The 24,084-nt window shown below is 44.4% G+C and overlaps 1 protein-coding gene across 2 annotated transcripts in view; it reads right to left on the reverse strand.

Annotated features, from left to right (window-relative positions):
• Positions 1 to 24,084, reverse strand: part of LOC138492177 (reticulon-4 receptor-like) — a 1,313,617-nt gene that overhangs the window by 406,778 nt on the left and 882,755 nt on the right. The gene's annotated exons all lie outside the window — the stretch shown is intronic.

Genomic DNA, 24,084 nt, shown 5'->3' on the forward strand with positions numbered 1-24,084 from the left:
CCACCATGGCCTGAATGAGATTTTTCAGCCCCTCATGTAAGCAATAACATCGATGAGGAGTCTGCTGTACTGCAACTCACTATGTACTTGCTTGGTACAACCACCCAACAAAAGACCAAACCCCCCCAAAACAACCCAATCCCCCCCCCCAACCTCTCGGCACACCCTCGGACATTGTGCAGCATCGTACTGCACCTTGCCACCAACGTGCTCTTTCAGCCACTGTGGCCCTGCAACTCATTAGCCACACCCCTCTTTGGGGCATTGATACCCTACACATGAGGTCCTAGGCCAATGTGCCCTGCGACAACAAACGACTCCTGTAGGTCCCACTCATTTCGTGTTGGAAACCCCCCCTTTTTTCAATACCCTCCTCCTTACCCTAATCAGTTTGGAGGAACGAAGCGACATGGCTCCATGAGCAGCTGTCCAGCGGCTGCAGCTTTTGCGCAGCCTCTGGGTCCCTATGGTTACCATCCGTCAACAAACGAGAACGCCCCCCCTTACCCCGCTTGACACCGCTTCCGTGTCTGCAGGGGATTGGCTAGCGTCACCTAGCCTTGAGCTCCGCGCACGCGCGGTTGCCATGGACGCCGTCTTTCCACATACGGCAGTCGGCGCCTGCACCACCATTAGCAACTCTCACTCGCGGCCTCCGCCAGCCAGAGAGCGATCGTCCATGCTTGCGGCTGGATCGTCTGAGCACCATACCAAGGTATTCTTACCGCTCAGCTTCGTTTCTGTCTGTCTGTCTGTGAAGCAACACACATCGGATGTATCGAATGGTCTGACAGCACTGTTCTTCTCAGTTCAAATCTGCACATTTGAGCACAGGGTCACGCACGTTTGGCATGCAAGCATCATGAGCACCCAAGGGGACAGTTCAATTCCCTTCTCTGCACACCACGACATGAACGCCATTAGTGCCTTTGAATAGCCATTCACTGTCAAGATAACCGTGGTGATTTTTCTCACTCTGTTTTTTCATGTCTTCTTCACATAGCATGGACACCACATGTAACTCACACATTAATCATTTAGTGTGTAAGCCAGCCCTGGTTTCCCCACCTCATCTTGGGTTTTTCTTCTCCATCTCTGTCCCAGTTCTTCTAGGACTTTTTCCGGCAAATATGCCAGATGATTACGAAGACACTCTACGCTTCAATCCCAATGTACCCATCATTCAGTGAATCATCACTTTTCTACCTGCGGGTAATTTCCTTCTGTACCAGATTCACTGCCTAATGGTCTTTGCCCGCAAGGTACTGTAGTTAGCAGTTAGTGACCTTTGCATGATCTAAGATGTGCTCAGCCTTCTGTCTGCACCAGTGCTTCAATTCCTCAAACAATTTGTTTTACAGGTTCGGGCATGCGTACATATCTGTTTCTGATTCACCTCATGTGGGATTTCATGCCAGATATTGGTCCACTCTATTTACTCCTCCAGCTCCTTCGTTGCCTCATTCATCTTGTGGTAGTGGGGGCATACTGCCTTTGCAATGTTTGCATCTCTTCGGTGCAGAGTCTCATACCCCTCCCCCCCCCCACAAGCACTATGTTCATGGGGGGGGGGGTGTTGTTGCAAAGCGTGAGGCTGGGTGTGCTGGATATTCCTATGCTTTCAGCAATCGGTGGCCACAACTTGCAGTGTGTTTGGAGAACTTTTCATTGAATGCACATGAGGGCCAGGCTACTTCATGCGTTGAGCAGCGTGACATGGCATATGGTCAAGATACATGCAAAGTGTGTGTGCGTACACTGAACATTTCTGCAGTGACATTTCATGCATTCATACTGGTAACTATCAGCACACTTTTTGTGCACGGGTTCCTGGAAGTAACATGTCACCAAAGGATCTGCAAAGCATCTGCAACATGTTGGATGCCCATGTTAGTCTTCTGCTCTGTTGTGGCTTTTTTGCATGTGCAATGTACTCAGTTGTGATGGCAGTAATGGTTGGAGATGCATGTGTGCATGCTGCATTGTGCGGAGTGCGTTCATGTTGCTTGTGGGCTTCGTAGCTGCATGTGTGTTCTTGTGCTATCTCTACAGCTACATGGTGTGTCCCACAGGTGTTGACCGACATTAGATTAGTGTGCAGGGGTCTTGTGTTGTACCATTCTGATGATTGCCTTACACATGTCATATTGTGTGGCTGGTTACATTCACATCTCAGGCTACACGGGGATGCCACAGATGCATGACACATCTCATAATTGATATCTATAGCACAGGTCTATTGAATGTTGAGTGTTCTATGTTCACTAGCAGAAATGTATGAGAAGCAGACAGTTAATGTTGCACGCTCATCCCTCTAGTGTGCTGGATTGTAGGTGTGGGCGCACACCATCATGTTGCTGTATGTTCAGTACACACATTGCCATATTGTGTAAGATGCAGTAGGTCAGTGTTACCTGGAACATCTCTTAGGGTTGGTAAAACAGCAGCACGCCACTGTCATCAAGACAACAAGAGCTGGATTTCAAAATTCTAATAGCAAACTCAATGACTCATCGCATTTGCGGTAGAACAGAGTGGTACCGCCTCTCGCCAGAAGTTGCCACCTTTCAAATGGGTATCATCTGGTGCTCACATAAAGGGTATCTAGTATCTCCCTTCTGACAGAGCATTGCATTCTATTGGATGACACAGTGTGATATCTTTGTGTTTATATGTTATGTTTGTGTAGATTATGTATTTATGTGCGTTACGAACCCATATGGGCATGCCTTGAGCACATGTGTGTGTGTGTGTGTATCGGGTGCTTATTTGTGTGGCGTATAAGGCATTTGGGGATTTACCCATATGAGCCACACGTCATTGTACTGCCCTACCTTGAGGTGTGCTGCCACCACAGCCTGGCTAAACATTTGGGTGATGTGAGTTGATCCAGTGTACCTTGGAAAACATTCAGTAACCATGTCTTGGCATTGAAGATGGCTTGCATGTTGACTGCGTGCCAATGATGTCTGCTGTGATACAGAAATTCTGTTAGATGGGGTGTTTTTAGTCTATTGCCTCGAACACTCCGGAGAAGCATACTATGTTGTAACATTTGTCAGCTGTGCATTGCATTTGAATCTGGGTGTCTGGCTTGTATATGTGATGTTGGGAATGTGCAATGATGCAGTCTATAGAATGGCTTAGGCTTCGTGATTGGCTTGATTGTGAGATGCACATCACTATTCTCCAGGAAGTGCAAGGTTATCAGCAGCTTGCCATGCACAGAATGGCTCTCCTGGGCTGCACCGATGCCTGCAACTCTGGACCCCACTCATCTACTGTTTATAGAGCTCCGTGAGGAGGGAAGCAATGTATGCATACTACCTTGACATCAGGCATTCTGGAGAGGCTTCTTCTCTGGTGGTAGACGTGGGCATGACTGCTCCTGCAATGGCGTTTTCCAAATATGAGGAAACCCACAGCTGCACATGCTTATAGCTGGAGTTGGCTTGCTGCATTGCTTTTAGGGCGTTGACGTCCACAATGCATCGGTGGAACTCATGCCTGCCTAAAGATGTGGGCTTAAGCTTGCTGAATTGCTTTCTGAAGCTGGCTGGCTGCTCTGTTGTTGCTGTGTGACATGGGTTTATGATGCGTGCATCAGCACTCCCACCATTTCAGTGGTTATGGCTATTTTGGATGGTTTTCTTCTTGTTTAGCACGGTTCTTCATTTCTTCAACCATTGTGTTCATTGTATTCTTCTGGTGCACATAATCCTACATGCAATTAATGCATGTTAGCTGCACACTGCCCATGTGCCAGATGTATGCCACTTACAAGCTGACATCTGTCAAGGTTGCACTTTTGAGAATTGTCAAATCGTTCATCCTTCAAATTACGCATTCATATCTTCCACTTCCTCTTACTAGATTCAGGTCCTTGATATGTGCGCTCAATAATCAGTTTTACATCAGCTGGCAAATAAATAGTAATAGAAATCAATAGTAATAGCAATTTCAATTTGTAATCTGTTGGTTTAGGTGGATATTCAGTGTGCGTCTTATCCCTGAGCAAAATCATCAGAGCAGCCTTCAGCAGGTGCAAATCTGTGATTTTCGTAATGAGAAGATTATCAGATGACTCTGTGCCCCCAGGTATACTCCATTCCAGTCCCGATCTTTGCTTTTACCTTAGTTTTATTTTACTCCATGGGTATTCAATTGAGCTGACCTAAAACTAAACATCCCATCATGGAATTGATGGAGAAATGAAAGTTCAAGACTGGAGCACGGTATCCTCAATAGCTTGGATTTATCTGGTAACCATACCTCAAGGTCACCCTAATAATCATCAAAAAGTCCACAAAGCAGATAACCAAATGAAATGTGCAATTGGTGGCTACTAACCAACAATCCAGATAAATGCAAACCAACAATCCAGATAAATGCAAGGCCCTTCATATCAAACTTAATTTTCAAATGTAATACATCCATGTAAGAACTGAAAAATGTTGTAGTAAGAATACTGCATGTCTTTCGTCGAAAACCAGAGACTAGATCGTGAGATTGAATATGTGGGACAGGCGATATGGAATCACTGCAACGGTTGTATTAATTTTTCCATTAGATTAAGATTTGCACCACATCAGGCTTGTTCCATTTTTAAAAGGAACTAATGCTACATTGCTGTCTAAAGCCCTGAATTTGTGTTACGCACCTCTGCAAGACCCGTCTAACAGTCTTTCAAGGTTCTTGAATTGGCCATGGAAAATGCACAAAACATCTGAAACAGGCAATATAGAGAGACATGATGTAGAGAGATATTCTCTGTAACCTAAGCCTAAGGCCTACATCTATTGCTTGCGTCCAGTTACCCACGGGTTTGGTGCACCATACAAATAAACAAGCAAACAAACAAACAAACACGTGGTTTTGATATAAAGATGGTTTTGGAATTTCATGCACAATGATATTCTAGTTCGGTGCAACCAACCTGACTGCAACTGTGAGATATCTCACTGGAGCATATTCCAATCCGTACATTGGTAAGAAAATACAAATGATTTAAATCGGCCAGCTGACTTGTATATTTATAATTTCAATGACCTTGTATATTATGATTGAAGATTGCTGTATGTATAATTAGATCTAACTTAATGTATATGAGGGTGCTCTCAATCTTCCATGAAGGTCTATTATCGGGGAGCTTGAGTCTTTAACCTTTGTGTACTCAATTGTAATAATTGTGTGTCCCTTTTTATGTTTTTATCTGTTTTTATGCTTTATGGACGGTTGCATTCTGAAATTAGCATCAAAATCAATATCTGCTAAACGAATAAAGCTGGATCCAACTTCTGTTTCCCACAATGCATTGCTAAGCGTCCCAATATAGGCCTGAGTCCAGGTCAATGTTCTTTTCATTATGTGCATGACCCAGCCCAGACTTGGCCTAGATGGCACCCGCTAGTACAGTGATTCGTACATCTCAAGCGGGTTGGCATCCTCACCACCTCAATGCTAATATAAGTCCCCAGACTCGATGTAGCGACCATGTAAGGTGAACACTTCTCAACTGCAGGCCCAGCATTGTAGGATGGACAACGATCACACGATAAAAAAAAACAATGCTAATTTCAGATAAATGTTAACATTGTATTTATGCTAACTATGTTTAACTGTAATGTTCCTTTTATGTTAACTCAGCTTGAGACCTTTGAATGCCAACCACTATTCTCCACAGGGGCCACGGCTGACAGACATATAATGATTTCCAATGGCAATTACGGTTTATATGTACATCAGTAGGTACAACTGTCCCATGCATTTACTACGTTAATATATATTTCCCAAATGCAGCCAATGGGTTTAAAAACTGTGGGCCCGATTCATGGAATATTTGCACGGTTCAAAGTGAATTTGCACTGCTGAAAACAGGCAAATACATTTACAGTGTAGCTCTAAATTAAATCCGAAATAGTTGCAACTGTTAAGTCATCCTTCTGTGAAAACTGACATTTATACGATAATTGTTTACATTTTTGCAAAGTAAGTATTCACCAAATGGCGCTAGCTTTCTCAACGTCATCCGTTGTGTGGGGTCCATTTTAAATTGACATTGTGTCCGCCCTTTCACGGCGGTCATGTGTCATTTCCATTTTCGGGCTCTACTCGGTGTCATCCCCATCGCTGTTTTTACAAAATGGTGCTTTAGAGCCCATTCACAGTGAGGACGAGCTGAGAAACTGCCCATTGAAAAGACACATGTGAAATAGCTGTTTAATATCTTTCCCATTTCTGCGCTGTCCTTTCTTTGATCTTTTCCTCCCCAGGGGGGCATTTCTGTCTATGCCTGGCACACACAGTGCTTCATGCTGCACACCAATTGCTGGCACCTAATAGAAATGTTTTGCCTTATTGATGATACCAATTTATCATTTCGGTTTACTCAGATTTATTAATTTTGCTTACTTTGACTTTTGTAGCTTTTTATGGTTTGCATGGTCTATCAAGTCCCAGAATATCGCAGTCAAATATGTTTTGTGGTCTGGGCCTGTGTATTGCTGCCAACGTAAACGCTGCCTGTCACTACCCTTGGTGTACACCTGCCTTCCCCCACTGCTTCATTGTCATACTTGACACGTTCACCTCTGTATTTTCTTACTTAACCCTTTTCTTGCCAAGACGTCAATGCTATCGCTGCCATTTTCCATGTTGCTGCGCAACGCTGTGGCACTTTTTGAACTAAAGACAAAATGGAAGTGAATCTTTTTTAAAAGTTTGGCACATGAGTGTTGCTGAAATTGGATGTTACAAAATTGCTATTGTCCGTAAATCTACAGAGTATCTGCACTCTCTGGGAGGGGGGGCGTTAGACTGCGTTACCCAGGGCAGTGAAGGAGCTGCCCTGATGAAGACTTGAGAGCTTGTGTAACATATTGAGCACTGAACAGTGCTAGCTACAGATTAAGCAGGCTCCCAGGTTTGAACATTACCTCGATATATTTATCCCACCATTTGCCGTGACTTATTTTTGGAGTTTCGCCTTGGTACATTAAAGGTGCAGAAATCTACTAGTAGCCAAACCAGGATTCCACTATTTGACCTGTTTGCAGTTCCACTGTCGAAACTGTTACTCGTGTGTTGCTGCTTTGCAACGGTTATAGAAGTTTGAGAGCCAATTACCTCCTTCCCATGTTTAGAGCTGCTAACATCCACCTTACCCATGAAGCAATGATCTTCTGTATGGTGATATATGACCTTAATGTCGTCTTCCTTACTGCTGAATTCATCCACTCTGCCTAGTTGATAAGGAAGCACCAGATCCCCTAAACAACTGCCCGAACATTGCTATCAGTATTGGGCACTCTTTTGCTAATTGCGTCCTACTCTGTGTATATTTTGTGTCATTTCCTTGTATTTATACTTATTTTGTTCTTTTATGTTTCTAATTCTTTCATATGTGTTTCTGCCTTAGTTCGTGGATGGATTTGTGAATATTATTGTTTTTATAATCATGTGTTTCAGCTGAAGACCTGTGTTGAATAAAGATTTTATGAACTGAATTGTAGTGACATCTATCATAACCAAAAAATAAACGATTGTCTTTGGTTGCAGTAGATAGTAAATGTTTACATATTCAACGTCACCTTAGAAATGTGTTGCTGTGTTGCTATTGCATACTTTTGCGTGTTTCTGACATCAGCATTTGCAATTGATCGCCTCTGCTTTCAATGTAATGTTAACATTCTGAGATGTCCGAGGCATGGCTCGACAACATTTATTTCACTCTACTATTTTGTCTGAAGTATGTACCTGTATTACTTTAAATACTTTAATGACTGTTAGCACTTGTACTGATGTGAGCTTTACTGCTGCCCTTTAATTCTGGCATGATTTTGTTGTGGCATTTAAGGATACACTTGACATATGTGACCTAACATCCAGTGACTTTCTCACCGCTTTTTTGCGTGGCTGTTAATATCTGGCACTGATTCCCGACTCTCCTGACAATTCAACAAAAAGAAGTCAGAGTACCGGATTAGCTTGACACCAGAGTTTGGTTTCATGACACTTGTTTATCTTAATCTGTACATTATTTTGCAATTTGCCAAGACTTACTCCTATAAGAATGACCTGAGGAACTGTCTTGTATTAATAACCGTATGTTACTGAAGAAATACTAACCAAACCACGGCAACCCCAAATTGCTAAATGAACAAAGTAACCCTAACTTGAATGGAGAAACAATACACATTATAATGTAACAATGTAAATGTATCAAGAAAAATAATAGCGAACAGTTTGGCTATGCAAAAAAGTTACCATAAACATTGGATGAAACATAAAAGCCAACAAGAGGGACAAACAGGAGAACTATATACCAAACCTCCATCCTAACTTGTACCTTTCATGACTTCCTCAAACGGGCCTCGTCTAGCATAAGCAATGATTTAATCTATATCAAATGCACGATTACACATACCTACACACCTCATTCAAAACAAGTTATTCTGAAGGACACAGAAAAACAACCCTTGAAATGAGTTATTCTAACATTAGTCCTCGGTGGATGCTTCCACTGCTGGTCAGCAAACAATCACCCGAATCTCTTTTGTCTAGTAAATAGATCAGAGACAACTTACCTTGGGAGAGATTTCTGGGACCCATGCATGTTCAAAGGCTCTTGGCAAGGTGTCACAGTTGTCATTTTGGTGAGCTTTCATGGTAACACTGCTAGGATCCTCTAGGCCAGGGGTTTGCAACCTGTAGCTCTCCAGATATGTTGGATTACAATTCCCATAGTACCTTATCATTAACTATGCTGCAAAGTATTATGGGAGTTGTAGTCCAAAGCATCTGAATAGCAACCGGTTGCAGACCCTCTACCTAGGCCCTCTCCTACACTCCATGCCGCTCCCAAACCCCCCTACCCTGACATTGATTCCCCATTCCCACTCCCCTTGTAACTCTTCCTGGTTTCCATGCCTGTTCCTGTATTCTCCCACTATGCCGTCCTTCACAGAGAGAGTCTTTCTCCCTCAATTTAAGCAGATGTCTGTTTTTTGCCTGGCGTACACCTTGTTAAAACCGTTTCTCCAGCCCTCTCCTTACACACAATGTTTTCCTCCTTACCCACGCCTCATAAACGTCTGTTTGTCACAGTGGTTTGCTCAGAGATGCCCCCGTGATCCTCATTTTTTACATTACGGAAGGTTTTGGTAAACCATGGCAGTGTACCGTCTTACGCCCACATCTGCATGCTTGTGCTCCCGAGTGCCCTAAAGCACAATGGAGGACAAGATCATCTGGGTCGAGTTACATGTCTAGATCAGAATTTGGCGATGTGTAAGAGTGACCGAATACCTAGCATGCATTCAAGTAAGAACGTCTTACCAAAGATCCTGAAGAGAAAAGTATGGAATTCAGTGCCTTGATGTTGTGCAGGATACTTGATTTTAGGGACTTAAGATTGTAATTAATAGACATCTTTCACTGGGTGCCAGTTTATCTCTTTCAGTTTGAATCTCTCTCACTCTCTCTGTCTCCCCTCCCAAAAACCTCCCCCTCCCAACTTCTTTCCCTCCTCTTTCAGGGCCTATGTCACTATAAAATAAAGCTCATTTTTCCAACGGATGGATTTATTCATAAGAAAAAAACATAATTTAACAAATCCATTCTCTTTTTATGGTCCACAATTTAGCATTGAGTAGTTTGAGACTCTGGAGAATTCAGTTCCCTGTACCTAATTAAGGGTCCAACAGCATGGACTCATCGGATTGAGGTCATGAAGCTTCCTTGAAGCCATGCTATGCAATAACTGGTCCATTGCACAGAGGTATCATGCCTTTGGCCTCCCAGCAACCAAACCACAGAATGACGTGTAGGAGAAATCTCTGAACAGGAAACACAACTCTCTAAACCAGTACTGATGAAAGCAGATAGCATTCAGAATCCTATGAACATGCTTTAGGACAGATGGGTGCCATGGGTATGATTGAATGATATATAAGTTTCAAATTAGCTTTCTGCTGTTTGTATCGGGTGGCATGATTTGTAATCCCCGAGATTAAATTAATTTGACTAGGATTTCTGACAAATTGACTTCTGCCCAGCAGGAATACAAGAATGAGCAGAGGCTAAAGTGTCTACTCAGCCCTCTCACCTCTTCAAACCAAGACCCAACACAATCATAAAGGTAAAACCAGAAAAGAGATATACCCCCTTCAGCTATTGTGGTAACATGGGCCGAGGAAAGGCTATATTCTCAAGAGGGGTTTAAATGTGAAACAGTAGCAAAGTTTATCAGTCCAAAATAAAGGAACGTCCAATTAAGGTTCTATAAAATAATACACTTTAAGCATGCCATATGCAATAATAACTATACAGAAGACACTAGAAAAACCCAATCCATAGTTGGAACACAGAATGTGATACTAGATTCAGCTCTCTGGGTAATGAGACAGTGGCAGAAAAAGCAATAGAAAAATACAATATTCAGAATGGATATGTTCTTGAATTGAAAATAAAATACTGTAATGTTACCTAGCCACTCTCTTGGGCTTAATATGGACCTAGGCAGCAGTTATCAGTCAATAATACCCTTGCAGTGCCTTGGCAGTTCAACAATGGTGAACCAGGCTTCTCAGCGCTTTTTGGTAGCTCACATCAGTTTGAGGTGTGGCAGCAGTGGTAGTCCAGCGGCTAGCAGATGTCAAGACAGGATCAGACTGGAAGAAGGATGAGGTTCAAAGTGGGCTTGAGTGAGGCAGATCGGGGCTGTCAGCAGGTTTAGTTTGACGGTCAAGGTTCGACAGCAGACAGCCTGATGACGGAATGAACAGGCAAGCTGGTTTGATGAGGGGCCCGAAGGATGCAGTTCGGGAAGAACCCCATGGTCAGTTTGATCATCAGTGATAATGAAGCCGATGGTTCGAACAGCAGTTTGAGCAAGGCAAACACAGAAGTAATTCTTAGTTCGAGGCAATGACTCACTACAGCTGGTGCAGTTTGTGCGGCAAACTAGTTTGAATGGGCAGAACTGTTGTTTGAATGTTGTAGAGTGTCATAGGCTGCTCCAGAGGGCCTGGTTTGCACTCAGTCAACACACTTGAATCATGGCTCATAGTGGTTTGGTGGTTACATTGAAGGAATCCAGGCTATCTTGGCTGGCACTAGCTGTGAGTCAAACTCAAAGATGTTGGGACACCAAACACTGCTGGAGTTTTTTGGGACCAGTACCACAGGGCTAGCCCAGGGGTTGTGGGAAGGCTCAATCACCCCTGAGTCGGAATCCAATATCTTGGGGGCCCCATTCTTTATGGTGTCCATCACCTGGTACAAACTCTGGTGAATTTGGCTCTGCACCAGTCTAGTATCTCCAGTGTCAATATCAATTATTGCTCTCTGAGGTCTGGGGAAATCTGGCTCCCCTGCAGAGAAGCAACAAGTGGGAATATTTCTCCTCCTCATTCTCTTATTCAGTCCCAAGAACTATCACCAAGTCATCCCGTCTGTAGTGAGACTTCAGCTGGTTGACATTAAAAACCATGTGTGTCTGTCTTGGGGTCTTTGTATCAATGAAGTGGTTAAAGACACTGAGCATTTCAAGCACCACATAGGGTCCAGTCAACTTATCATGAAGGGCACTGGGCTTGATAGACTCTATGATCCAAATCATGTGTCCCACAAGCTCATTGGTGTGAGGGTCAAAGGCTGTGAAGAACTTGTAAGTAACACTACATCCATCCTCCCACATATCCTTCATGTACACAGATATAATTTGGATCACCTGTCAAAAATGTCTTCTTTGGGGAATCCTATACAAGAGAATATCCCTATCAAAGCCTTCAACACAACTGGGACTTTGATGCTTCTCCAGGGTAGAGCCTCTGGGTACCAGGTGGCATGGTCTACCACAACCAACATGCACTAGTTCCATGAGGAAGTCTGAGGATCTAAAGGACACACATTGTCCATCCCTATTCTCTTGAAAGGCTGCCCATCCATGGGTAGTGGAATTAAGGGGGCCTTAAATGCCCCACCAGACTTCCTGGATGCTTGGCAGGTTTGACAGGACCATCCAATTTCCTTGATTTTTACATTCATCTTGGGCCAGTAAAAATGGGTGGCTTCCCTCTCAGCTGTCCTGGCCACTCCTAAGTGACCTGCCAACTGAATGCCATGACCCACATCCAATAGGAAATTCCTATGACAATGGGGCATTACCAACCTCACGTTAGCTCCTGCCACGAATTCTAGAGGTCTCTGTATGGGATACCATTCTCCCAGTACATCTTCAACACCCCAAGGGCTTCCCCTGAGCTTGTTTCTCTGCCTGCACATGCAGATCTGCCACATTTGGATAGTCATACTGCGCCTGGCAAATGTCTGCCTGGCTGGAACCTCCAGCTAAGAACAAGTCATTGTGCTTAGGAAAGCCCTTGAGGTAAGAGACTACCGTGACCTCCACCCCAGCTTGTGATTCTACCCCTGTGGGCAACCCTGGGTCACTGAATCAGGTGCCACCACAGTGGGAATCGCTATAGCAACTAGGCCCTGCACAGTAGGATCAGGCCCCTCTGTGGACTCAGGATCTGGACTAGGCGATGGTCTTTCTCCATCTTCAGCGTTTATGACCCATGGATACAAGGGTTGCTAACCGCACTGCTTCTTTGGACCTTGATATCGCTGTGAATATTTCAGCATCAGGCTTATCATTCCCTAACAGACAGTCCACTGGAATAGCATCCTTGACAGTGACACGAAGCTGAGAGGTTTCACCCCGCCAGCTAAAATCTATGATAGACAGTTGGCATCTGGTGAGACCATCACATTCCCAGAATAACCTGGGAGGATCAGGAAGGATCTAGTCCTCATGCACCTATCATCGTCGGACAGCTATGATACTCTTAGCAGTATCATAAAGTGCTGGGGCTCTGCTCCGATGTTAGAACATGTGGTCCAGATATATCCTTGTATTGGTGGGAACTGGGCATCTGTTGGAGCCCCAGTGCCTTTTCCACATAATGGTATTTGGCTAAATTCAGCCAACTCCTTTTGTAGTGGTAATTCATCATCTATTATGTCCAAGCTGACTATTGCCTCTTCTTACATTTGTACCCTTGCAAGTTTGACCTTCTCTCCTATGTGCCAAGCTACCACATATAAAACAGCATATTGGAGCTGTAGAGGCAGGTTCCACAGTGCAAGGGGTGCCCTCGCTCTTTCTTCCTGTGGGTGCTGATGAAACATTTGTCTGCAATTTCCCTTTGTGCTTTTGAGGCCTTTTCTTGGCAGGAGGGTTTCAACTCTGCCATTGCCCTTGCTTTTATCAATTGCCTTCTCACTTGGCTTAGATGTGGGTGCCTGAGACCTTTTCTGGAATCAAGTGATTGCATACCTTTCAGCAGCCTTTGCAAGCTCCTATGGGTCTGCAATGCCCTTGTCCATTTGTACTGGTGTAACTCCAACTGATAATTCTTAAGGATATTCCCACATGCAAATGTATTCAACATGCCCTCAAATGTGTCACTTTGTTACTGGAAAGCCGTCCATTCAGATACTTCAGAGATTGATGCTTGTGGGTCTTGCAGATCTTCCTGTGGATGTCAGCTCTCATGGTCTTATACATATCAGTTCCAGCTGTCCGTAGGTGGCTCATAAGTGCTGCACCCGACAATTCTTCATCCACAGCCTCCATGTGAAAGGCAAGCTCTAGTCCATTAAACCTATCAATGCTGTCCTTCCCAATCTCATAAGGAGGGACTAAGTCCTTCGGATTGTGGCGCCTAGGCTTCACTTGGGTGCAACTACTAGAGGTACTCACTTCCCTACTGGAAGCCATCAAAGCTTCCCTTTGTCTCCCAATCTCCATTTTAAGTAGTAGCGCAAAGTCACACTGCTTTTTCTACTCTAGAGCAGCAGCATCCCTTTGTTTCTATCTTTCCAGAGCAGTAGCGGCCTCTGCTTCTGTGATCCTAAAGCCACCCTTTTTTCTCCAAGGTGGTGCTCCCTCTCTGTTAGTTCTTCCCCAGGGTGCTATTTATAATCGGTTTTAACACTTTCTTTCATCAAGAGTTCTAATCCCTGATGATTCTAGTTTGTCATTCCATCATAATTGTTTAGAACTCATTCACCTTCCCAATTGATTGCCTTTACTAATTATAAAAAAGTAATGTGGGTTTATTTCATAATCCGATTAACCCCAGCGAGTATGAATATTTTCCTGATAATGAATGCCAAGGGGTTGAAGTTCACAAATCCAACATATGTGTCAATTCAACCATTTGAATTTGATGATAATGAACTAAGACTGCTCTGTTAGGTATTGGAGCTACTGAAACAGGATGTGTCTGCCTTTTTCAAAAAAGGCAATTAAGCTGACACAAAGCCTCATGCTGGGAGACAAAACAGTGATAGATTTCAGCTTCATAATTTTGCGATTTTCTTTTGAATTATGTTAAATTAAATTAAATTATGTTTAAATTAAATGTCTACAGTTGACAGAATACAAATTGTGTACTTTAAATGTATGCCTTGCAAAAGATAGAAAATTGACTTGCCAACCATGGGCAAGCACCTGCATGATGATGATCTTGTTACCTCGTTAGACTTCACGACAATGGTGGAACATTGTGTGTTAGCTTCTCCTTCTCCTAATTCCATTCCAGCACACTGGCTGCACCAGCAAATAGCAAAGTATGTTAACACACACACAGACACACACACACACACACAAACACACACACACCCACACACACACACACACACACACATGCACACACACCCACACATGCACCACATACACATGCATCCATGCACGCACACACACATAGCTTCATCCCCACAAGGATGCCACACACCTATCCATACGATGGTACAAAGGATGCCCACAGAACATAAGGCTGTGAAATGCAAAGGGAGATGAAGGATACCACAGCTCTAGCCAGCCAAAAACAGAAGTAGAGGTGCACGGTATCCCTGCTCTTCCCATCTGCCTTCCCACTCCCTGTATTTCTATCCTTGTCACGCTTGCTACCCTTGCCACATCTACATCCCTGGCAACGCTGCCAAAGCCAGTGAAATAAAGGAAGCAGGCAGGCATGTTCAGAGCAAGAACAGTGTTCTCCTTGACATATTGATACCCCTGACCTATCCTAGTTCCCAAGCCCACTTTGAAAGGTTCAGAGGCAGCTGAAAATGTTCAGGGAAAGGAGAATGTACATGCATTCTCAGATTTGCAGTCCATTGTTTTGTATTGTTTTTTCCACATTACCATCCTGGCCACCTCCCTGAACCCTCTGTATTTGGCTAATGAGTGGGCCAGCAGGGAGAGGCAGCAGCAATGCCTACTTCCTTTTCTGTGCTTTGACAATTTAAAGGTCATGGCTAGCCGACCTATCTGATCATTTCATGAATATCCATGTCAATGAGAGAGTAGCATATTTGTTGGCAGTATCTTACAATGTTGTGACCATCTGGGCGGTTATTGGCAATACCTCAAAATATCAGGAGTACTTGGCCATTCAAAGGAAGTATGGCACCTTGGTATAGTATGATGAACTCAGAAAGTGGTAAGTGCTCCTCAGTACTTTATGAGTGGCAATTATGTGAGTACCCAAAAAGTGATGGCAATCACTGGGAGTTGTGTGGCTATGTGAACATTTGATGGCAACACCTGCCCATTTAATTCCAATTAATTACATATAATGTCAGCACCTGGCCAATTGATGGCACACCCTGGCAACCTTGTGCAAATTTGCTAATTAGGATGTAATTCTCGGCAATAGTGGGAGTACATCGCCTTGTGATAGCTAACACTGACAATGGTGTGAGTACATTGTCTTTTGTGTGTTTAAGTTGTAAACTAAGTCAGTTATTGTGCATTTAATGGTAGTAACTGGCATATGACAGCAATAGATGACACACGTTGTGAGAATCACATCAAATAATACCTGTGCGATGTAATATCGAACAGTGAATTCCTGGCAAGTGCATACAAAAAAGCTAAAAACATTCACATTCTAAATGCTTTCTCTAAATTCATTTGAGTTCTCCATTTCAAGATGAAGGAGACTCTGTTTTATAACACGACCCATATGTATAACCCTGTGATTTCCGATATTGTCTCTCCACTTTCCTGCTCTTTTCTTTCTTACACATTTGATGAACACGATCTGTATTTGTGAGACTGCAACTTAATGTTCATGTATCAATGTATTCTCATTGGCAGCGACTTGCCTTACATATCTTCATTATTATTTAATTATTCAAGTGCTGCCAAACATAATGTTTTTTTTTCCCTTAGAAGTCTGAGCGGGATTATCAGCGCCAGTACAGCAGTGGCGTGATCTATTGCATTGCAAATCCAACCAACATATCAAATCAACCCCGCCGATGTGTCACTGTGTGCTGCAGTGCTTTTATTCTTAGTAGAAAACATGAATGCATACAGACACAGACTCACCATCCAGTTCCCTGCAAGATTCAATACAGTTATAAATCAGACCACGTTCATTTGGTAACATCTGTTTATTTATTTATTTATTTATTTATTTATTTATTTATTTATTTATTTATGTGCTTGTTATTCGCTTATACAATAAGAACATACTGTTTCAAGGTGTCAATGTCTATTATGACATGTGACACATTATCTGTGTCTCCAAAATCATCTTTATAAATTAGAGGGCTTCTGCATCCTGCATTTTCTCTCAAAGATCAGCTATTTTGTGGGTATTTAATGGAAGATGTTCATGCACAAGTTATATTTAATTTGATTTGATGAATTTCTAGCCCACTTAAAACAGATTTAATTGCATCCTAACACAGGTAATACTCAGGAAAACTCATGCACACCAAAGTCACTAATGGTCCAAGCCTGCTGACGCTCCAAAAGAAGGTTAAGAGAACAAAAGCGCCTTTAGGGCCTTTTGGAAGAGTACAAGGGAGGAGATAATTTGAATGTTTGAGGGTAGTAGGTTCCATTGTCTGGGTCCATCAATCCAAAACTGCTTATTGCCCCTGTGAACAAATGTGTTTGATGGGATAACCAAAAGATGTTTGGCAGAAGATCATAAGGGACGTCTTGGCTCATACCAAACCACCATCCTTGACAGATATCATGGCACAAGATTGCTTATGCATTTAATGACCATACAGAGGGCCTCATTCCGAGGCTGGCGCTATCCATGGAGTAAATAGCACCATGGTAAGCAACCATGGAGCTATTTACTCCATGGAAATTCGGCATGGTGAATGGAGTAATTACCGGTCCATTCCAAGGTTGGAGGGACCGGTAATTCCCCATTCACCATACCGGTTCCCCATCCCCATTCCTGCCCCCATAGGGCTCAATGGGAATGGGGAAGGAGTAAATTACGGCACCGTAAATTACGGTGCCGTAATTTACTCCTAGGTCCCTTTGCGGGTTGGATTTTTAACACCTGCTAAAAGCAGGCGTTAAATGCCAACCCGCAAAAGGGAACTCGGAATATGGTGGTAAGTGTTAACGGTCACCGTTGCCATTAACGGTGACCGTTAACCCTTACCGCAAGCCTCGGAATGAGGCCCCGAGTATTTTAAAATCAATAACAGGATCAGTGAATTAACCGGCATAGAGTGGAAATAGATTCAGTTTGAGGTGTCTTAAATATCAATCGGACTGCAGCATTCTGTGCACTCTGGTTGTTTTTTCTGTCAGAGATGCCCATCAGGGTGCTACTCCCATAATTTAGTGTAGAGTTAACCAGCACACCCACCACTGTTGCGTGGTCTTTCTGAGAAACAAAAGGGAAGGCGTCTCGTAACAGATGGAAAGAGTAAAATACAGATTGACCCTTGGCTCCTACTTGCTGCTCACACCTAAAATGGAACTGCCATAGGCATCCCAGATTTTGAACATTGGCGACGAAGGTCATTGTAGAACCAAGTATTCTGGTGCCTAGAGTGTTCTGCCAGAAGTTGTTTTGGCCCAAACAGGATACGCTCCGTTTTGTTGGGATTCAATTGGAGCCTTTTGGAAGTCATCCAATGACCCACTTTCTCAATGCAGTGTAACATCTTATTCCAGGAATCAACTGCCTTATTCACTCAAACGTAGATCTGGATATCATCTTCACAGGAATGGTACCCCAAGTTGAATTTCATAAAAGATGGACATTAGTTGCTGCAGATATAGGTTGAACAGCAGAGGTGACAGACAAGAGTCTTGTGGGATTTCATAGTCCAATTGAATTGCAACGGATATATGTCCTGTAGCAATTGGATAGAAATGAACTAAACAAATTCAGCTCGTAGTCTGAGACTCCATGCACTGACACCAGTCTGGACATTAAGAGCTTGTGGTCCACAAAGTCAAATGCCGCTGAGAGATCAAGCTTAACTGACAGTATTGGATCTCCATCATAAGCGGTTTTAAGTATATAATCCCAGATTGCCACCAAGGCAGTCTTGATTTTATGAAGGGGCAGAGTCATGATTGGAAGGTGGCAAACAACGAGAACTGTTTGACATGTTCCTGCAGCTGAAAAGTGACTACTTTCTCCAGGATTTTGGCAGGCCAAGGAAGGTGATAGTTCTGGAGATCATCAGCATCAAGTGATGGCTTTTTCTGCAGTGGTGAAACTGTTGACAGTTTCAATTCAGGGGGAACTAGGCTGTAATTTAGGGAACGATTAACAAAAGTGGTGATGAACCGGACCAGGGATGTGGCATTTAATTGTGCGACACCTGCAGGCAGATCGTAAAAAAATAGATTGTTAGTTGGTTTCAGATTTTTTTGAAGTGAGATGATAGTCTCAGGGCTAACTGGGCTGAAGTCAAACAATACATGCGTCTGTGAGGTTAACTCTGTTATGGCTTGTGGCTGGGCAGAAGTTGGGCCAATTTTCTCTTGAATAGATTTGACCTTGTTCACGAAATATTGGTTTAATAATGTTGTTGCGTTGAGGGTGTAAAGTCTGAGGGGGTGCTAGTAGAATTAAGAAATTCTGAGGAAGTGGAAAAAGTGCTTTAGGTTTATTCAAATTGATTAATATCTTATTGAGTAAAATAACATGAGTAGCATATTGTGTTCTGTGCAATACTGTGTGGACTGTGTTTCTGTTTCTTCTACTGCTACAGAGAATGACTCTTCACTGCCTACTAAGGACTTGGATATAGGCTCTGTCCCCAGGAGAACAAAGATGCGTGCAGACAAGCGTTCTGTGTTCTCTGGTGTTGGGGGACCCCACTGGAGACCAGCTACTCGATAGGAGCACGGTAGCAGATTCCCTTTCAAGCACTCGCACACACATTTACTCTGCCCTTGTACCTTCCATAGACTATCCTACTCTGACTTCCTCTGTCTTCTTCTGTGGCTACTGGGCACATTGATATAATTGACATAGAGCGGGTTCTTCTGGGAGACTTTCCTTTAACCTGTGAAGATCCCAGGTGGCCAGACAGCTGGTCAATCGGCATGAAAGGCAAACCCAAACTAAACTCGATAGAGGAGCAAAGCTTTAACACTGGGGGAAAAATCACTTCAACTGTGCTCGGAGGGTGGGGCCCACACAGGGGGGTCAACTGAACAAGGTAGAATCACGGAATTCGTCCCTTGGAAAGGGATACAACTATTCAGCCAAATTCTGCTCTCCGAAGCTCCAGCCCAGAGGGTCTCCAGCAATGGAGATGGGGGTCGGCTTTCACCAGGACCTAGACATCTCAGGGTCGGTTTGACAAGTAGAAGCAGAAGCAGGCTTGCCACTTATGTATGTTTGACTTAGCTTAGAAAATGGAAATTAGATCTGCAGAGAGTTCCTATGAGTGTTTAAGTCTCTCACCCACTCCCTTTAAATCACAAGAGGCAGCAACTACCAATCTGGACTCGTACTCCCGGGGCAGGGGGGCATGAAGAGACAGCAAAAACAAAGAGGTGATGGCTGGAAGGTTTAGACTTAATCATAACCACTGGCAATGCTCTGGGCAACCCTCCAGACCACCGTTCTTCGCCTGCCAAGCCATTACAGAAGGGAAAGACCATATGCAAATCAGGCTTGGCCCCACCCCAAAAGGGGCAGTCCAGCCCGAACTGCTTGGCCACATCCCCTCTGCACGAGACCACAAGCATCCCCAAACATGTTTCGCCCTTGTTGGGGCTCATCAGTGAGGAGTAGCCTGGGTCTCTAGGCCCAGCAGGCACGGGACCCACGTCTGGGCATACCCGTCCCACTCGGGGTGACATAGCAAAAACAAAGAGGTGATGGCTGGAAGGTTTAGACTTAATCTTAACCACTGGCAATGCTCTGGGCAACCCTCCAGACCACCGTTCTTTGCCTGCCAAGCCATTACAGAAGGGAAAGACCATATGCAAATCAGGCTTGGCCCCACCCCAAAAGGGGCAGTCCAGCCCGAACTGCTAGGCCACATCCCCTCTGCACGAGACCACAAGCATCCCCAAACATGTTTCGCCCTTGTTGGGGCTCATCAGTGAGGAGTAGCCTGGGTCTCTAGGCCCAGCAGGCACGGGACCCACGTCTGGGCATACCCGTCCCACTCGGGGTGACATAGCAAAAACAAAGAGGTGATGGCTGGAAGGTTTAGACTTAATCTTAACCACTGGCAATGCTCTGGGCAACCCTCCAGACCACCGTTCTTCGCCTGCCAAGCCATTACAGAAGGGAAAGACCATATGCAAATCAGGCTTGGCCCCACCCCAAAAGGGGCAGTCCAGCCCGAACTGCTTGGCCACATCCCCTCTGCACGAGACCACAAGCATCCCCAAACATGTTTCGCCCTTGTTGGGGCTCATCAGTGAGGAGTAGCCTGGGTCTCTAGGCCCAGCAGGCACGGGACCCACGTCTGGGCATACCCGTCCCACTCGGGGTGACATAGCAAAAACAAAGAGGTGATGGCTGGAAGGTTTAGACTTAATCTTAACCACTGGCAATGCTCTGGGCAACCCTCCAGACCACCGTTCTTCGCCTGCCAAGCCATTACAGAAGGGAAAGACCATATGCAAATCAGGCTTGGCCCCACCCCAAAAGGGGCAGTCCAGCCCGAACTGCTTGAGAGACGCCTTTGGCAGAACATACTCCAGAGCCCCAATCTATGTGGGGGGGTTGCATCAAGCTGTATCTCCCTCAGCCCTCAACATCGTGTTGCAAGCCTTCATTAGACTATACGATGTTATTGTCATTGAAGTGAAAGCCAACACCTTAGCCCTCTCCCACATCAACAAGCAATTGTTAGAGTGAACATCCTGTGGGCACCAGAGGGATTTAGGAGCGACGGTAGCAGAGAACCAATCAGCCCAGTGTGAGGCAGACCCTTCACCAGAGCAGGGTTCACATGCAGTTAAGAAGCAAGGACAACCAGAGAAACCTCGCAGGAATCCATGTAAATCCCCCAATGAACACGGCCATCAGATCGGGAATAATCATACATCGACAAAGAAGTCAAAGAATATGAAGAACCAACCAAAGACCCACAACCGGGACTCACGGAAATTCCTCTGCCACATGAAGCTTTGGGCCTTGAAGAAACACTGGATTAAAAGCGACTCTATCACAGGGGGGGGGGGTCGAGCGAGCCAATTGACATCATTGATGACTCTAGAAATGAGGGAAACTCATCTAGACCTCTGGGAACACCAGCGAAGAAAGACAGGAAGGCTAGCAATAATAGAATGATTCCATTGAATGGTCGGGTACTCAAAGAATGCCACAATCATCACCTTTCAAAAAGGATACCATCAAAGAGCTCGATCACGGTTATTACCGCCAGAGAGACCACCATCCTACCCACGACAAGCGAATCCAGCTTGTCCTCGATGAAAGCTTCAACTTCTCATGCTGGTGCCAATGGTAGGAGAAGTACCAAAGTCAATTTAAAGGATTCATCAAAGTCAACTACAGAGCGAAACTGCGCAATGCATACTGTGAAGGATGGTAATGCACATTGCAACCATCACCAAACCAGGGAAAATGGCCAATAATTTTTTAATCGGTCTTTGAAGAAGACAGACACAGTCCTCTAAATAGATGAGGAATCGTCACCCTTCTGGCCTCAATTCCCCCTTTAAAGGACAACTCTTCGGCAGACATTCAATTTGTGCATCTATTTGATCAAAGCAGGTGGGGAAATGTGCAGTATTTTTTCACTCCAAACATTGGTCAGTGCCTCCCAAAAAAGATCATCTCCTGAGTGGTTCCTAGACCTACAACCCCTCGACAATGGGGGTGGAGGGGGAGTAGGCCGCAACGAGAGAAGGGTTAACCTGACCGTTCAGTGCTTCTTTGACCCAGACCAGCGGAGGCTGGTTGACCAAGAAGGCACAGCCTCAGGGTGGGGGTGGCTCTCCAGCTTGCTCCCAGTACGCACAAACCCACGGCCAGGCTTCTAAGGAACCAGTGGTTCTCATCTGCTCCTGGATTTCGAGAGGCCATTATTCCTTCCTAAATGCAGACTTCATTGTTATTTTAAGAGAGCAGATATCATTTTTCTTCAAGAGATCTGGCTAAGGGCCACTGCCTCGCTAGATGGATATATCACACATGGCCTGCAGGCCAAGAAGGGCTCTAAAGGGTGGCCGGTGGAGGGACTGTTGGTGGCGGTTAAAATTGCATGGCAGTAGGATCCTCCTCCCCCTGAAAACTATGGGAGAGGGCCTCCTGATCGCAAAAGTGGTGAACACCAGCTATGGCAAAACTGCACAGACCCTGATTATTAATATTGACTTTAATCCTTTTTCTCATAATCTGGATGTATTGTTGAATGAGATTGAAACCGCCCTGCATGAATGGCAAAAAAGTGGAGGGGTGGGCCAATCATTCTAGGAGGAGACTTTAATTTAGTTGCACAGTAACAGCAGATGAATTTGTGGAACTTGAGCTAGGGAATCTAGTGGCCAAGTTGGAGGGACCTCTAAAAGGTCGAATATCGGGAGGGAGTAGTCCCGCTTCTTGTCAAGATGGGGCTTTACCCAAACTAATTTGATCAGAGACAAGGCAACTAAAGATATTCCAACTTGGGCCAATCAACAATAGACTACATATTCACGAAAAATATTGACATGTTGAGGCTGAGATCTAGAGATCTTAAAAACTATGAATCACCACTCCCTGCTTATGTTGACAGTATTGGCAACATCGATTCCAGATAAGATGGAATACATGGGCAATAGGCCAATTGTAATCACAGTGGAAGGGGGAGATTGGTCCAGCGTAGCTCCAATGTGAATAATAGAAACAATAGGCTCACTCAGTGGTGGTATAACCTTAGTTAAAACGATAGAACAGGAGCTGCTGCGCCAGATGCCTTTCCAAATTACATAGTAAATTGGGTAGCAGGGTGCCCTCGGTTAGTACGAGACCCCTCACTCTCACTTTAGCCTACAGACACTGCCCTTTCGATAGTGATGTTGCAGAAAAAAAACGTCTCCTACAAAGAGAAATAAGGCTAGGTAAATTAAAAAAAATACACACAAATAGCAAGACACTCTGCAAAAAGGAAACTAACTTGTTAAAACAAAAATACAGAATTTGGTGTAGGCACAGGAAAATGCAGAATTACCTCATACATAACCAAGATTTGATGGCCAAGCTTGTGAAGAAAGATACCTGTGGCATTTGGTAGACACTAAACTCCAAGAACAGATGGCAGGGGTGGCTGAGGAAGAGTGGGTCAACTTTCTCAAGGACAAGTTTAGCGGGGCTGGGGAAGAGCTTGGGGGCACCTATTGGAAACATCCACAAACCCTGTTTGGAACACCATATTTGACAGAGGGGATCTGGAATTGATCATCATCAACCTCGATAACTCACGGGCAAGTGGCTCAGGCGGGGTGACAAATATGGTCCTAAAGACCAACCATTCTCTTTGGGCTGACGTTCTTGGGCATTTATTTCAGCAACTAGCCAGGCATGGAAAGTGTCCGGATTCTTGGCACACCTCAATCTTGATCCCAATCTTTAAAAAATGAGAGAGGGCACTCCCGGGTAGCTATCGCCTCACTGATAGATACCTCTTCCACAGTATTTTCCACTATGATATTGCAGGAATTGAGGTCCTAGGCAGAGGCGACCGACTGCCTACACCCACTCCAAACTGGGTTTAGGAGGGGGGTGGGAACCCTGAAGAGTGGGCTAGTTCTGTATACCT

Source organism: Ambystoma mexicanum, chromosome 10, assembly GCF_040938575.1.
Source record: "Ambystoma mexicanum isolate Mex_15411 chromosome 10, UKY_AmexF1_1, whole genome shotgun sequence".
Taxonomy (NCBI): domain Eukaryota; kingdom Metazoa; phylum Chordata; class Amphibia; order Caudata; family Ambystomatidae; genus Ambystoma; species Ambystoma mexicanum.